This window comes from Protopterus annectens, chromosome 9.part0 (genome assembly GCF_019279795.1).
Source record: "Protopterus annectens isolate FY-2018-M chromosome 9.part0, PAN1.0, whole genome shotgun sequence".
Lineage (NCBI taxonomy): Eukaryota > Metazoa > Chordata > Ceratodontiformes > Protopteridae > Protopterus > Protopterus annectens.
In genome coordinates, this window is record NC_056743.1 from 573,199,418 (window position 1) to 573,215,365 (window position 15,948).

At 42.9% G+C, this 15,948-nt stretch overlaps 1 protein-coding gene across 1 annotated transcript in view; it reads left to right on the forward strand.

Annotated features, from left to right (window-relative positions):
- LOC122811333 (dihydropyrimidinase-related protein 2-like) overlaps positions 1–15,948 on the forward strand; it is a gene marked incomplete in the record, with an annotated part of 957,963 nt that overhangs the window by 754,047 nt on the left and 187,968 nt on the right.

Sequence of the window (15,948 nt, forward strand, 5' to 3'; positions counted from 1 at the left end):
GATCCTGTAACTCAGGCCTGTATGACCCTGAGTAGCATCCTGCCCTCACCAAGAATGATACCACGGTATAAAGAAATTATCTATTTCAACAACTGGCTAAGTTTATGGTGTCATTCAAAGGGGATCCAGTGTCTGTCCACCTGGGATGACATGCGCGACAAGCCACGCTGCTTCGCTAGAGACTGCGAGCACTTGTCATCCTTAGACTTTCGAATAGTAGCCAAGGCTCTTGCCAGCCCCTTAGTGCCTTTTTTAGGCAAGGCTCAAAAGACAAACCCACCGCTGTAAATGAGACAAGTAACAAAAAACTGAGGGTAATGCTACACGATACCAGAAGTATAAACCTCAAAATGCACGCACTCGAGGCACTCAGTATGAAGAAAATCGATATATGTGCTAACAGAAACCTGGTTTAAGGCTCCAGAGATCACCCCAGCACTACCAGGCCACAACTCGTACCATACATTTTGGCCACAGAACCCGGACCGAAATACAAAAGGTGGGGGTGTATCCATATTCATCAAGGATACCCACACCTCCAGGTTAGTGGCACAGCATGCTGCTTCAGAGATCATCCGCATGCAACTAGCAATAGGCAAAGCTGCAATTCAAATTGTAGCTTGCTACAGATCACCCACCATGTCCCAGGACCCCCATTCCACATTTCTGGAAACACTGGGAAACATAAAGGTCCTACCAAACACCCTAATATTGGATGATTTCAATCACCCAGACATTAACTGGGAGAACTACTCGAGAACTAACTTCCTTGCCCAACATTTTCTAGAATGTATAAACTCAAAAAGCCCTGGATCGTACTGATCAACACTCCCACCAGAGGTGAGAACATTGGATCTGGTCATCACCAACATGGGCGACCTGTGTTACACAAGAGGTCAACCCCTCACTGGTTAGATCTGACTATAAACAAATCACTCTGGATATCCAATTTCCGTCACCACCCCGGTCAAGGAAACCACCATGAAAAACTTCTCAAAAGTAAACTTCATGTTACTTAAGACCGGGGAGGAGTTTCAAAGCCCCCATGCTAAAGGATAATGCTGTCCAAGCTGCAAAATCCTTTACTAATGCATTCTACAGGCACCTACAAGAATGCATGGATCGTGCTGTCCCAAGCAAAACCAAGACTCACTCCTCCAAGAAAAGAAACCAGTCTGTTTTTCCCCTGCCATAAACAAGCTATACAACAGAAGGAGGAAACTAGTACAGAAAAGAGCAAACTCCCAAGAAGGGAAGACATCCCTGATCAGTATCAGCAAGAAACTAAGATCCCTAAAAATCATCCAAGGTTAGCTTCGAAAGAAAAATGCCAAGGACTCCAAAGATAACCACAAGGCATTCTTTAGCTATGTCAAGAACTTAAGTGGCAATGCTCAGATCTGCTCAGAGTTGGTGCAGAATGACACAAAATACACTGAACTGACCGATATCGCCAACATCCTGGCAGACAGGTTCAGTGCAAACGTCATAGATTCATAGATTAGTGCTAAGCTAACTGCCCTTGCGAGCCGTTGTAAGCCTAGCCAATTATCCCTTGTGAGATTCAAACCCTGCACCTTATGTTTGTAAGGCAAACACCTTAACCATTAGGCCACCCTCCCAAAGCCAAGGCCGTCTTGCCCCCAAAAGGGCTCATAACCATACTAGAAGAATGTAGAACCCCTGAAGTCAGACACTCTGGTTAAAGCAACCCTCTCCAAAGCCAAAAACACAGCATCGGTGGGACCGGACAGTGTCCCAGGCTGCGTCCTACACTTGCTCAAAGACTAACTAAACCCTCACTTAAACACTGTTCAAACTCTGCCTCTCCACAGGCTATGTACCCATAGAGTGGCACACAGCAACGGTTATTCGGCTCCACAAAGGTGTGGCCACAACAGACCCCAGGAACTATCGCCCTATAAGCCTGACTGGCTTGGTCTGCAAGGCTATGGAGCACATAATCATGAAACTCATGAAGAGACATTGGGAACCTCCAAACACTGGACCCTACCCAGTTCGGCTTTAAGGGCAGATCATGCCTCCTAAACCTGGTGGACTTCTTTTAGACCGTTTCCAAGGCTATAGACTAGGGAAAGGTGGATACACACAGCCTACCTAGACCTCGCAAAGGCCTTTGACACCATTCCCCATTCTGGTATTAGACATGCTCACCAACCTGAACATAAACCCCTGTGTCACAAGATGGATTGCCAACTGGCTCATGGACAGAACCCACATGGTGAGAGTTGCAGGAGCTAGGTCCAACTCTAAACTGGTTACAAGTGGTGTTCCCCAGGGCTCAGTCCTAGGACTCCTCTTGTTCGGCATATACCTCTCGGAGGTACAGGCAAGCACAGGAGGATTATGGCTGTCCACGTTTGCAGACTACTGCAAACTATGGGTTATAATGGACTCCCCGGCTGACAGACATCCTCCAAAAGGGTCTCACTGAGATGGATACCTGGTGTCAAAATCATGGTCTCAAGCTAAATGCCAAAAAGTGCATAGTAATCCCCTTTGGAAAAAAACAAAGTACCCACAAACTACCACATAGGTGGTAGTCCCCTAAATATGGAAGACGTAATAAGGGATCTGGGGACCCAAGTAAATAGTAATCTCTCCTTTGATAATCACATTGCCAAAGTGGTTAGAAAATCCTTCTATGTGGTCCACCTAATCACAAAAAGGTTTGCATCCAGATCAAAAGAGGTCATTGTGCCCCTCCGCTCATCACTCATCAGACCCATCATAGAGTACAATGCCCCGTTTGGGATGTACCTTACAAGACACCTGCAACAGCTGGAAAGACCACAGAAGTACCTCACCAAGAGGATCACTGGGCTCAAACAGATGCCCTATGCAGCTCGACTGAAGAAACTCCAGCTGTACTCGGTTGCATACCGCCTACTCAGAGGTGATCTCTGCCTAGGTCATGCCCAACCCAGAATTGATGGACATGCTCCACCTAAAGAAAACCGTATCCCCTCGAGCCACATGCTTTAGGGATCTAAACCTCACCACAACAATAAATAGGACATGCTGGAGGGATAGATTCCTGTCCCAGAGACATCCCATGCTTTGGAACAAGATTCCAATCTACATTAGGCAGAGCTCCTCACTAACGCTCTTCAAGAGAAACCTTGACTAGTGGATGGGAAATGGAAAGTTTACCCCAAGGATCACTTCAATGCGCTGGACATGGGCACAAGGAACTAATCTAAGGGGGTGGTTAAAGCAAACACATTCTGGCTAGGCTTATAAATGCTTTCGGGCAGATAGCCTATTACCTACCTATGTATTGTTCCCACAGTTGCCATTTTTTCCTCTGTAGTTTGCTCCTACCTTTTTCTAAAGATCTCAGTTACAGTTTTATCTCTGGTAGTATATTCACTACTTCTAATATAGTTAATGCACTATAATCTTAATATTTTGGAAAAAAAAATTTCAGAAGTTGCGTGAGTAGTATAGCTAAAGTCTAAACAAGGATGCTTCAGAAAATGGGCAGTATACTTTAACTTTGCCACTGTAAATAAAGCAGAATACAAGAGGCATTCATTGGAACAGTGAGTTGTTTCCGGGTACTGTGGTGAATGTTTGTTTAGGCTTTTTTATATTTGTTTGTAGTACGGCATACAGTTAGAAAGTTAATGGTGAGTTAGTGACTGCACTCCTCAACAGTCACTAAAATGAGCCATGTGTTTCTACTGGTGGTGTTGGTGTATGTACTAAGTTTTTTCCTTTTTTAAGGACATTCTAATAGGAGTGGTTAAACATTACTGTTTAACAGCATCTGGTTAATAGACTTGACTTGTTCCTGTTGCACATGTTAATATGGATATTGGAGTTGGATTCCCTTTCATTTTCAGATATCAATTTCTAAATGAGTTTTGAATTGCTGTGGTAGGGAATTCCTCCGTGCTTCCCCTTACTAGTCCTGTGTTGCTTTCATAGTAAGACTGAAAGCCTAAGTGGGTTTGATATCCTTTTTTTATATGCCCTCATATTTATAGCTGTTGTATGCTGCCATGCAAATGGGAAGTGCATGGATTGTATAGTGTGCAGGCATTGAAGTTTCACAGTTTACAAAGCAGAACTGTCCCGCTGTTGATATGATTTTGAACAGATCCCAGCTTCATGGTCTATTTGGATTGTAACTTTGTGATAGTCATTGTAGTACTCAAAGTTGTAATCCGATTTATGATGTCCCGCATGCAGTTAGTCCATGGCTGGCCAGATTTGCAGAGCTTGGGAGTGGATAGGGGGTAGAAATAAACCATGTAGGATAGAAATGGAGATGGGTTACCTTTAGGCTGCCCTTAGGATTTATGCTTGGCCTCAGCAGTATCGGAATAAGTTTGGGAAGGGTAAGAGGTAAGCTGGTAGACCTGACATGGATGTGGGGCACTGGGGGTCTGCACGGTTACATGACATCCTATGGGGTACAAAAAAAAAAAAAGATTCCCTTCATCTCTACCCAACCAAGTAGTTTGCTTCTCTGTGTGAAAAAAGAGGCAATTCTTCCTGTCTAGCTAGGCCTTGGAAATTTGATCGCCCCTCTTCTCATAGTTCAAGAAACTGTTGAGAATCTAGTAGAAAGTAAAGTGTGTAAGCAAGAGCATTCTTTAAAATGTGGATACAATACTCACTAGTTCCTGCACCAATAATACCACATTCCTTTATTCCTCCCTTCTAGCATATTCGGCCATCGTCATGCCGTCTGTTGTCATGCACCGAGCTGTTACACAATTTCATACCTTGTGTGGGTGATGTACAAAAGTTAGACTAAAGTTCAGATCTTTTCAGTTTCCCTTTCTCAGCTTAACAATCTGGAAAAAAAATCAATGAAATAGCAACCGTCAGGAAAGAAATTGATAGGAACAGAGTCTTTCAACCCTCCTATATCCCTTTATGGGCACATTTCTATAGAAAAGCCCAAAGGGTGTTGAAATACACTTTTTATTGGCTTCATGCTTCTCATTATCTATGTGCATATCTTTAGAAGAAGACCTAGGTTGTCCTGTGTTCAGAGTCTGTTATTAAGGATGCTACATTTGCATTTTGCTATTTGAGTGTAGCCAGTGTCAGGTCTCTCCAGACATGTGAAGGCATCTCATTTGTATTATTCTTCATGACTAGTATTCTGTTCTCAACAGACGTGCCAGAGCAGATTTCTGTCATCTGTTCTGTTAAGAATAGTTTGCAGCACTGTCACTTTTCATCTTGACATAGATGCGGCGCAGTGAATGTTTGCCAAAAATGGATTGCCACTCTGCCAGGCTGGAATGTTAGACTGTAAATACTTGTCTTAAATGCCTCATTTCTAGATTTCTACTATTGTGCAATCCATAGCAGATCTGTTTGTCCTAATCGTGGAAAATGGGGTTCTTAAGACTGCATTGTCCATTTCTCCTGTTCTTTGAAAACTGTAGGTTTAATGACTAGCACTGAAAACTGTGGCATCTGCCTCCGTATGGTAAGCAGCATTACTGTAGATGTGCTTAATACTTGATATGTGCATGACTATCGTGAAATGTCCATTTCTGGGGTTTGGTACATTGGAGATCTCTCTACAGACTACAAAGCAGTACATTTTTCTTAGTGTTTCAGAGGATTCATGTTGTCATTCAAATACATTTTCTGCCAGGGGTAGCACTCAGTCAGCCCGAATACCAAAGGCTTAGTATTTCTGCATCGGTTGCTGTCACTTCAGGACTAATGTCAGGTCATCCGTGGTATAAAAACAGGCAGCTGATGCCATTACATCAGTCATTCTTGCTGAGGAGCCCGAAACAGAAGCAGGTCACACTAGTGACAGTTGGCTGCTACCTGAGTGATGTTCGTGTTTCACTGTTGCAGTCATTACAATTGGGTTATCCTTTTGGTAGGCGACCTGCAGTTGGCACGAGTTCCAAAGTCTAGGTCCGTCATTTGTTGCTGTCGCCTCCTCCCTGATGTCAGTGCGCCAGGGGTATAAAAGATGGAGCCGAAGCCATTTTCTTCAGTCTTTCTTGCTGCGCGGTGCCCGAAGCAAAAGCAGTTCGCAAGTGCCGGTCGGCTGACTCCTGAGATTTTCAAATTTGAATTTCAGACCCAAAGTATTCATTAAAACTAAGTACCCTGTTGGGGAAACTTTTTTCTTGCTCCAGACTGATGTCAGAAAAAGTTAATTGTATTTCTTGTGGGAAGCAAATACCTGATAAGGATTTTCATTCTTACTGTGTTCCTTGCCTAGGCCCTGACCACGACATTGCTAGTTGTCAGTTTTGTGCTAGATTTAACCAACGCACTATTAAGCGTCGGTACGATTTTGCATTTCATTACTTTGGCCGAAGATTCAATTATATAATGCCGTCAGAACAATCGACTACCGGAGTTTATAAAAAGCGCAAAGAAAAAGAAAAGAACAGGCATCCGAGGTCCAAAACCGACTAGGCTTTCGCTAGGCCGTTCGCCGGTTCTCATTGAGGCGCTTTCGCAGCCCCTGATGCCCGCTACCTCCGAGCCACAGGCCGCGTCCGACTTCCATGTGGAGCCTACTAGGCTGCTGGAAACTCAAGGTATTGGACACACGGAAAACTATTCCCTTAGATGGGTCTGGAGCCGCTGAGCAGGCATCGGCTTCTGAGGGTGTTTTCAGGCCTACACAGTTATATGTAAAGCCAACTTTAGCTTCAAAGGCAAAGACTAAAGCAGCTCTAAAGACAAACAAGTACAGCACTCTCCTGGACAGGCCTCCATGCCTAAATAAAAAACAGTTGCTTAAAGGCCGAAGACCTAATTACTTTGATCAGGGTTTCCCGTTCCCATCCCCCTCCTGATAAGAGGCCTAGGCAAGAGATAGAGTATGAATCTTCAGATCAGGTTTCCATTTCTTCTGATTCCTCTTCTGAACATGAATATTCCCTTCCTCCCTATGAGGATTCTGATGCTGAAGAATCTATCCCTTCAGCCTCTCCTCCTGAGGATTATTCTTTTGGGGAGACCGTGCATACTGTGAGGGAGCATTTCCACTGGGAGAGCCAAGATTACTCAGAATCCAAGAAAAGGCTCAGATACTTCCTTTTGTTATCCCAGAACAGGCCCCTTGCTATTCCTCCTGTTTTAGACATTGTAGATGTTTTTACAGAGTCCTGTCTATCTCCTAACTCTCTACCACCAGCTCCTGTTAAGCCAGACAGATACTACAGGGTTCCAGATTCACATAAATTTCTTTACAAAAACCCTACTGCTGACCCAGAAACTATTTCTCAGGGTCCCAAGGGGGGTCAAAGCTTCCACTGCAAAAAAAACCTTATCCCCTCCGATAGGGATTCAAGGGCCCTGGACAGATAGGGGAAAAAGATTTATACTTCTGCTACCTTGGCTGTAAGAGCTTTAAATTGTCAGTTTCATATGCTTAAATATCAACAATATCTTATGTCACTGCTTAAACAAAAAATGTTGACAAATTTAGAATGTGCAGAAAATAAAGAAATGCAGGATTTATTGCATGCAGCTGAACAAGTGGGAAAGCATACTTTGCAATGTGGTTTTGATTCTCTAGAGGCCTCCTGCAGAGCAGCAGTTACAGGCTCTTTCATTAGGGAGACATGCTTGGTTAAAAGAACAGAATCTACCTGATCATGTTAAAGCAAAACTATTAGATGCTCCATTACAACATGATACCTTGTTTGGTGTTAAAGCAGAAATGTTAAAGAAAATGGAGGACAAAGCTAAATCTGTGCAAACAATGAAGGATTTCTTACAGGTACAGCCTCCCAGATTTAGCAGGAATTGGCCTACAAAGAATTGGTCCTTTCCAGTGTCAGACAGGCCACAAAGAGGCAGATACAGACGCCCCAGAGGCAGATCACAGTCCCAAGGCTCATACAGGCCTAACACCACCAAAAACCGACTGTAGAAGGAAAAATGCTAGCTGGTAAAATATAGTAACTTCTGCACAGCTCGAACAGAGTATAACACACGTATACCCAACTCTAGTGTTCCACCCAAATTTCAGGCTAAATCCACTCGTAATGATAAAAACAAATCTTTTTTTGAAAATAAAGTGCTTTGATCTGTTAAAAATCAGACTTCCTCAGAACCAAAATGGAGTACTTCCAGTTCACATTTAAATAACCTTTTTGGCGCCAAAAATTCAAAAGGAAATGGAGCTCGTAAAGAGACAGACATAATAACTCCATATACACATACTACTATGCTAAAAACAGCTAAACATTTCAACAGATCCAGTGTGCTGATATAAAATAAAATGGCAATATAAATAATTGTGGTAAATAAAATATACTCTGCACATACTAATTTCATCTTAAAACATACTCTAAATATATGTAATAGTGAAATAATAAAACTTGCATGACTAATGATCATAAATTATAACAAGTCAACAAGAATCATGCTCATAAATTATAACAAGTCAAGAATCAAAATACAATGGCAACATCCATGATATATATATGCCATGATTAAAAATGGTTTAATACTTATATTTTCATTTATGCCAGGTGACCTAATGGCATCATTCAAAATTTGCCACTTACTTTCTTTCATGGCTAAAAGTGCTTTCCAATTTCCCCCATAAGTAAATACGTCTACGTGATCTATAATGGCAAATTTAAAACCATGTGATTCACCATATATGGATATGTGTTTATAAAGTGCATTGTTATTGTCTTTAATCTTTATCTTATAAAAATGTTCATATACTCGTTTCCTAAGGGCTCTCTCTGTTTTGCCTATATAGAATGCGCTGCAGGCATAACATGTAACAATATATACGACTTGTTTGGTGCTACAATTTCCTGCTTTGCATTTGATGTTAGTCTTGATATCTCCTAACTTAATATTGCCTACCTCATTTATGGCATAATATTGTTTACAGGTACCGCATGTTCTAGTTCCCATTGAGAGCTTTGTATTATGTACAGATGTCCTTCAAGAATGCAACTGCAGTCATAACATGTGGGTTGTCCTGCCTCAGGCAGCCCTCGGTCGGCCAGATTCCAAAGTCTGAGTCCAACGTCAGCTGATGTCACATTTCTCTCCGTCAGAGCGGCTGGAGTATATAAGCATCAGCCGACGCCATTTTCTTCAGTCTTTCTTGCTGCGCGGTGCCCGAAGCAGAAGCAGTTCGCAAGTGCCGGTCGGTCAGCTCCTGTATTCTACGATACGAAGTCATCAAAAGCTAAGTACCCCGTTGGGGACCTTTTCTTGCCTCAGCTGATGTCAGAAATTACTGAAAAAGTTAACAATTGTCTTTTTTGTGGTAAACAAATACCTCATAAGGATTTCCACTCTTACTGCCTCCCTTGCCTGGGCCCAGACCACGACGTCTCTGCCTGTGCTCGCTTCAACAAGCGCACTGTCAGGCGCCGGGCGGAGTTCGCTGAAGATTTTTTCGGCGATAAATTTGTTTACACCATGCCGTCGGATCTTCCGACATCGCAAACTCCCAAAAGGCGAAAAGACCGGGACCGACATCCTCGGCCCGCGTCTACCACTGACTCCACGCCAAAACCTAGCGCGAGTGCTCTGTTTCCCTCTGAGACGGTCTCTCCACCGCTCCGAACCGAAGACACCGCATTACCGACAACTCCGATTCCAGATATTACACTGACGCCAGTTATAGACTTTCCTCCGGATACCGAAACCGAGGAAATGCCCGAGACCATTGCTGTAGACAAGGTCACTCCTGCACATGGAGCTGCCAGGCCTCCTATGGCCATGTCTATTAAGGCCTACACTAGGGCTAAGGCAGCCAGCAAAACAAAGCATATTGCTTCCAAATCCTTACCTCAGCCGACTCCGGAGACACAAATTATGTCCATGGCTGCTGATTTAATTTCCATGATCAGAGGTTCACAGGCCCATCCTGAGAGAGCATCCCAGCCTCCTCCTGATAAAGACTGGGTTGAACCCTCTGACCCTTCTCCTTCAGATGAAGACTCTGAGGGCTCTGTCCACTCTGATAGCCAGGAAGAGCTCTTCCAGACCTATGAGGACTCGGATGCAGAAGATTCCATACCTTCGGCCTCCCATCCTGAGGATATTTCTTTTGGGGAAGTTCTACACACCATGAGGGAACATTTCAAGTGGCAGGGTCAGGAATATTCTGATTCTAGGAAACGCCTTAGGACTTTCCTTAAGAAGCCTCAGCACAGGCCCTTAGCTATTCCTCCTGTACTTGATGTTCTGGATGATTTGTATTCTGATTCTAGTGCTACCCCTGATTCTCTTCCTCCTGCTCCAGCCAAGCCAGACAGGTATTACAGGGTCCCAGAAACCCATTCCCATTTATTCAGGGCCCATACTGCTGATTTGGAAACTATTTCACAGGGGCCTAAAGGAGTTTCAGCCTCCACCTCAAAAAATCCTTTGCCCTCCAACAGGAAGCAAGGTCATTAGAGAGATGGGGTAAAAAGGTTTACACATCCACTACCTTATCTATGAGAGCTTTAAATTGCCTTTTTCATATGTTCCAATATCAGGATTATCTCTTAGAAGATTTACAAAAAACATTAGCTTCTCCTGATCCTTTAGACAGGAAGACTTTGCAGGAAGCTGTACATAACACTCAGCAAGTAAGCAATCATTTCCTGCAGTGTGGATACGATGCACTGGAAGCTTCATGTAGGGCAGCTATGACAGGGGCAGTGATGCGTAGACATGCTTGGTTAAAAGATCAACCTCTACCAGGTCATGTAAAAGCAAAACTTCTGGATGCACCTTTGGAAAAGAACAAGCTTTTTGGTGCAAATGCTAAGGATGTATTAAAGACCATCGAAGAAAAAGCAAAATCAGTTCAGACTGTGAAAGATTTCCTCCAGGTTCAACCCCCCCAGATTCAGTAGGAATTGGCCTTCAAAAAACTGGTCCTTTCCTAATCCAGAAAAGTTTCAAAGGGGTAAGAACAGACGTGGCCAAGGAAGAGGCCAATACAGAGGCCCTTACAGGGGACGACAATGGCAGCCAGGAAACCAAAGAAGTGACGCAGGGGTTTCACCTGCCCAACAACCACAAACTCAATGACTTTCCTCTACTACCGCCTAACAAAGGGAACAACTAGAAGCTCCCTTGGGCGGGAAATTATCTCTGTTTGCAGAAAACTGGCACAGACTGACAAAGGACAAATGGATTTTGGACATTATAGACCGAGGGTACAGGTTTCATTTTCATACCTTACCAAGAAAACAAGGCATGCCAAATTTACCACAACATCAAAGGGCAGAGGCCATCAAGCAAATCACTCTGCTGACTCGAATGAAAGCAATAGAAAGAGTTCCACAACAAGAACAGGGGTTTTACTCAAGACTGTTCCTTGTTCCAAGAAAAGAATCTCATTGGAGACCAATACTGGACTTGTCCGCATTAAACACCTTTCTCATAGTACCAAAGTTCAAAATGCTGACTCTACAGCAACTCCTTCCCATGCTGGGCAAGGAGTCATGGCTGATTACTCTGGACCTCAAGGAGGCATACCTGCATGTCCCTATCAGACACAGCTGCAGAAGATACCTCAGATTTCTTGCAGGGCCAGAGCATTATCAATTCTCAGCATTGCCATTTGGCTTATCTACTGCGCCCAGAGTATTTACAAAATGCCTGGCTTCAGTAATTGCTCATTGCAGGCTCCAGGGTATACAAATTTACCCGTACCTGGACGACTGCCTCATACAAGCGGACGACAAATTGATGTTGACAAAAACCTGGATTATGTCATACGATTACTTCAAGCTCTGGGATACACAGTCAACTTCCAAAAGTCAAGACTGCAGCCATCCCAGCAAATCTTCTTACGAGCCAAACTAGACACAGCCTCTCAGATGGCTTACCTGACAGAAGACAAGCAAGAGAAATTAACTCAATACTTCAAAGGTTTAGCAAAACTCACCCAGATGACTGTAAGGAGATTCCTACAGGCCCTGGGTTACATGGCATCCTGCATTCTACTGGTTCCATTAGCAAAACTACACATGAGAAAGCTTCAATGGTACCTAAAATGCATTTGGTCTCAACACAGCAACAACTTGGAGACCATCATACCACTCACTCCATGCCTACAAAAGGAATTCCTATGGTGGGCCTCGGTGAGCCAGGAAAACACAGGTATGTCATTCAAAAACCACAGATAACACAGACCATGACTACAGACGCCTCAGACCTTGGATGGGGGGCGCACATGGAAGGCAGGTGTATACAAGGACAATGGTCTCCAAAGGAAACACATCTGCATATAAACCAAAAGGAAATGCTGGCAGTAATGCATGCTATCGAGGCTTTTCAACACCAACTCCAGCAAGGCCATTTAATGATACGGACTGACAACACCACTGTGATGTGGTACATAAACAAGCAGGGGGCACCCACTCTTACCCCTTTGCAGACTGACAATGCAGCTTTGGGAGAAATCACCGAGTCTAAACATCCAGTTACAATCCCAGTTTGTTCCAGGAAAAGACAATGTGTTGGCGGACAGCCTAAGCAGGAATTTCACAGATCCACACGAGTGGAGGTTACATCGAAGGCTTTCAGACAACTCACTTCGACATGGGGCAAGCCAGAAGTGGACCTATTTGCCTCTCACCTCAATCATCTTCTACCAAAATTTTGCACAAGGACTTACCATCCAAAGGCTTGGAAAGTAGATGCCCTTTCATTCAACTGGAACTCCCTAGCAATCTATGCATTCCCACCTCTGCCACTGATGACCTCAGTATTACTAAAGATCAAAGCAGAGAAGCCCAAGGGAATCATAATAGCTCCAGATTGGCCAAGACAACACTGGTACCCACTACTACGGAGCATATGTCACACCAGGAGGTGGGCCCTCCCTCAGTGGCCTCTACTTTTGACTCAACACAATTTCGAAACACTGCATCCCAACCTTCAGACACTGCATCTAACAGCCTGGGAGATCCCATAAATAACTTCAGCTTATCTCTCTCCAAGGAAGTTCAGCGGATACTAACAGAGGCTCGAAGACCATCCACCAGAAAGGTTTACTTAGCAAAGTGGAAAAGATTCAGCAATTGGAATACCAGCAATGGACATGATGCATCATTACCGAACATCCCACTCATCTTGGAATATTTGGCAGATATGTTAGAGCGGCCTCTCATATCAATAAAGATACATGCATCTGCTATTTCAGCTAGATACAACACTGATCCTCCTGTTTTCTCTCACCCCTTACTAAGACAATTCCTCAGGCGTATCAAGTACATTATGTTACCAAGAAAGGCCCCAGTGCCAGCCTGGGACCTCAATTTTGTCTTAGAAAAACTGACTCTACCTCCTTTTGAGCCAGCAGCTTCAGTTGACTTGCAATTTCTCTCATGGAAAACAGCTTTCCTGTTGGCAGTTACCTCAGCAAGAAGGGTTTCGGAGCTACAGGCCCTAATGGCAATACCACCCTTTATTATTTTCCACAGAGACAGGGTTTCATTAAGGACCAACCCTACTTTTATGCCAAAGGTGGTATCTAGGGTTTCTCTAAATCAAGCCATTCATCTGCCTGCTTTCTTCCCCAATCCTGAGAATAAGGGGGAAAGACTTTTGCATACCCTGGACATTCATAGACAACTTCGATACTACCTGGACAGAACCAAAACCAGTAGGAAGTCTCAACAGCTTTTTGTAGCTTACGCCCCTGCAGTCCAAGGAAAAGCAATTTCAAAACAGACTATTTCTAAATGGATTGGACATTGCATCAGATTCTGTTATTCCTTTCATGGGAAGACTGTTGCAGCCTATGTCAGACCACATTCCACCAGAGCTACAGCCACCTCTACAGCATTTTTAAGAGGGGTGCCTACAAAGGACATTCTAGAAGCTGCTACATGGAGCTCCGTGCATACATTCTCCAAACACTACACTCTCCCTCTATATTCCAGATCCAGAGCAGGCTTTGCTTTGGCAGTCCTGCAGGGTTTGATTGCCACACCATCTCTTTCCTAGAGCATACCTCCTCCCCCAGCTAAGCTATGGTATTCTACCCACATGTTATGACTGCAGTTGCATTCTTGAAGGACATAGTACAGTTTTGTACCTACCATAAATGTAGATGTCCGATAGACATGCAACTGCAGTCAAGTTTTCCCTCCCTCCATACCCCTCTATGCCTAGGGTCCACTCCTATCCCCCTTACTCTTAGCTGGGGATATCTGTTATGGTGTATTTGTTTTATTGCTCATGTATTTGTTTGGAATCCTGTTTTTGTCTTCCAATTTGATTACAGCCTTCCTTGGAGGGCACCTGGCATCTGGGGCAAGACACACTGAAGAAAATGGCGTCGGCTGATGCTTATATACTCCAGCCGCTCTGACGGAGAGAAATGCGACATCAGCCGACGTCGGACCCAGACTTTGGAATCCGGCCGACCGAGGGCTGCCTGAGGCAGGACAACCCACATGTTATGACTGCAGTTGCATGTCTATCGGACATCTACATTTATGGTAGGTACAAAACTGTACTTCTTTTGTTTAGATGCTTTCTCCAATAATTTTTTAATGTTGGGTGTTGTTTTATATACAAAGCTCGGAAAATTGCCCAAAATGGAAGCTGTATCATTTACTGTAATTAAATTCCAGTGCAGTCTTAAAATCTCTAATATATTTCGTGTAAGGAGTATACATCGACGCAAACTCTATTAAAACACATACCTACATCATCATATCCCTTCTTTCTATTATGAATTATCATAAAATTTTATGACATTCCCAATAAGGGTGGAAATTTTTTACCCCATTCATTCTTCACATAGTTGAAAACTTGTGATAATAGGGCTGAGGGGTATCCTCGATTGCTAAACATGTTACTTACTCGGTCAAGTTCCCTATTCATGATTTCTCTAGTAGATGACATGCAAGCTGCCCTAATACATTGTCCTTTATAAACATTTTTGAATATATGGGGAGGGTGATGACTATTAAAATTCAATATAGTCATTTGAAAAGGTTTCCTTCCTATGGATTTGTGACATAAATCCCTTATCAGAATGGCTGATGTGTCCAAATATGCTATGCCACTCTCTCTGATATTATGAGTGAACTTTAAAAAAATTGTTGTGCCAGTAATAAATTTCATAAAAGAATTAATCTCATCTTTAGCACCCTTCCATAAGATGAATAAATCATCCAAATATCGTGTATAATATGCTATATTGGAATAAAATTGGCTCTTGAACACATGTTCCGTTTCCCATTCCAACATGACTAGATTGGCAAAAACGGGGGGCACAAGAGGCCCCCATAGCCACACCTTTGCATTACCTAAAATATTCACCTTGAAAATGTATATAATTATGGTCCAAAACTAGTCCCATAATATCTACCATAAGGCATATGCGGTTCCAGTACATGTTTGAAAACTTTCTCAGACTATTGCTGAAATACTCTAAACCTGTATCCTTAGGGATACACGAAAAAAGATCCACTACATCTATGGTGATGAAAATGAGATCCTTATTCCATATGTCTGATGTAAGCTGACTAAGAAACGTCCAAGAATCCTTTAAGTGAGTGATTTTTTTCATAAATAGGTTTTACCCATCTATCAATGGCCACTCCTAAAGGATAAGTTTTGGATCTTGAACCAGAAACTATAGGCCTAAAAGGAGGCTGGGTGATGCACTTGTTTACTTTGGGAATTCCTATAATAGTGGCCAGAGTCGGATATTCAACTTTTAAATATTGGTAGATCTCACTAGTAATTCTATGATCAATAAAATGTTCTTCTAATGTTCAATTCTTTTGTAACCAATATTAATCTCATTTAACAATACTACTTCATAATTATTTGATGAATACAAAATATTATGCATTTCATTAACATAATCAAATGTATTATATATCACAATTCCGCCCCCTTTGTCGGGTTTCATTAATCTAATCTAATATCCTTATTAATAAATTGATTTAAACGTTGTCGTTTTACTTCATTCAAATT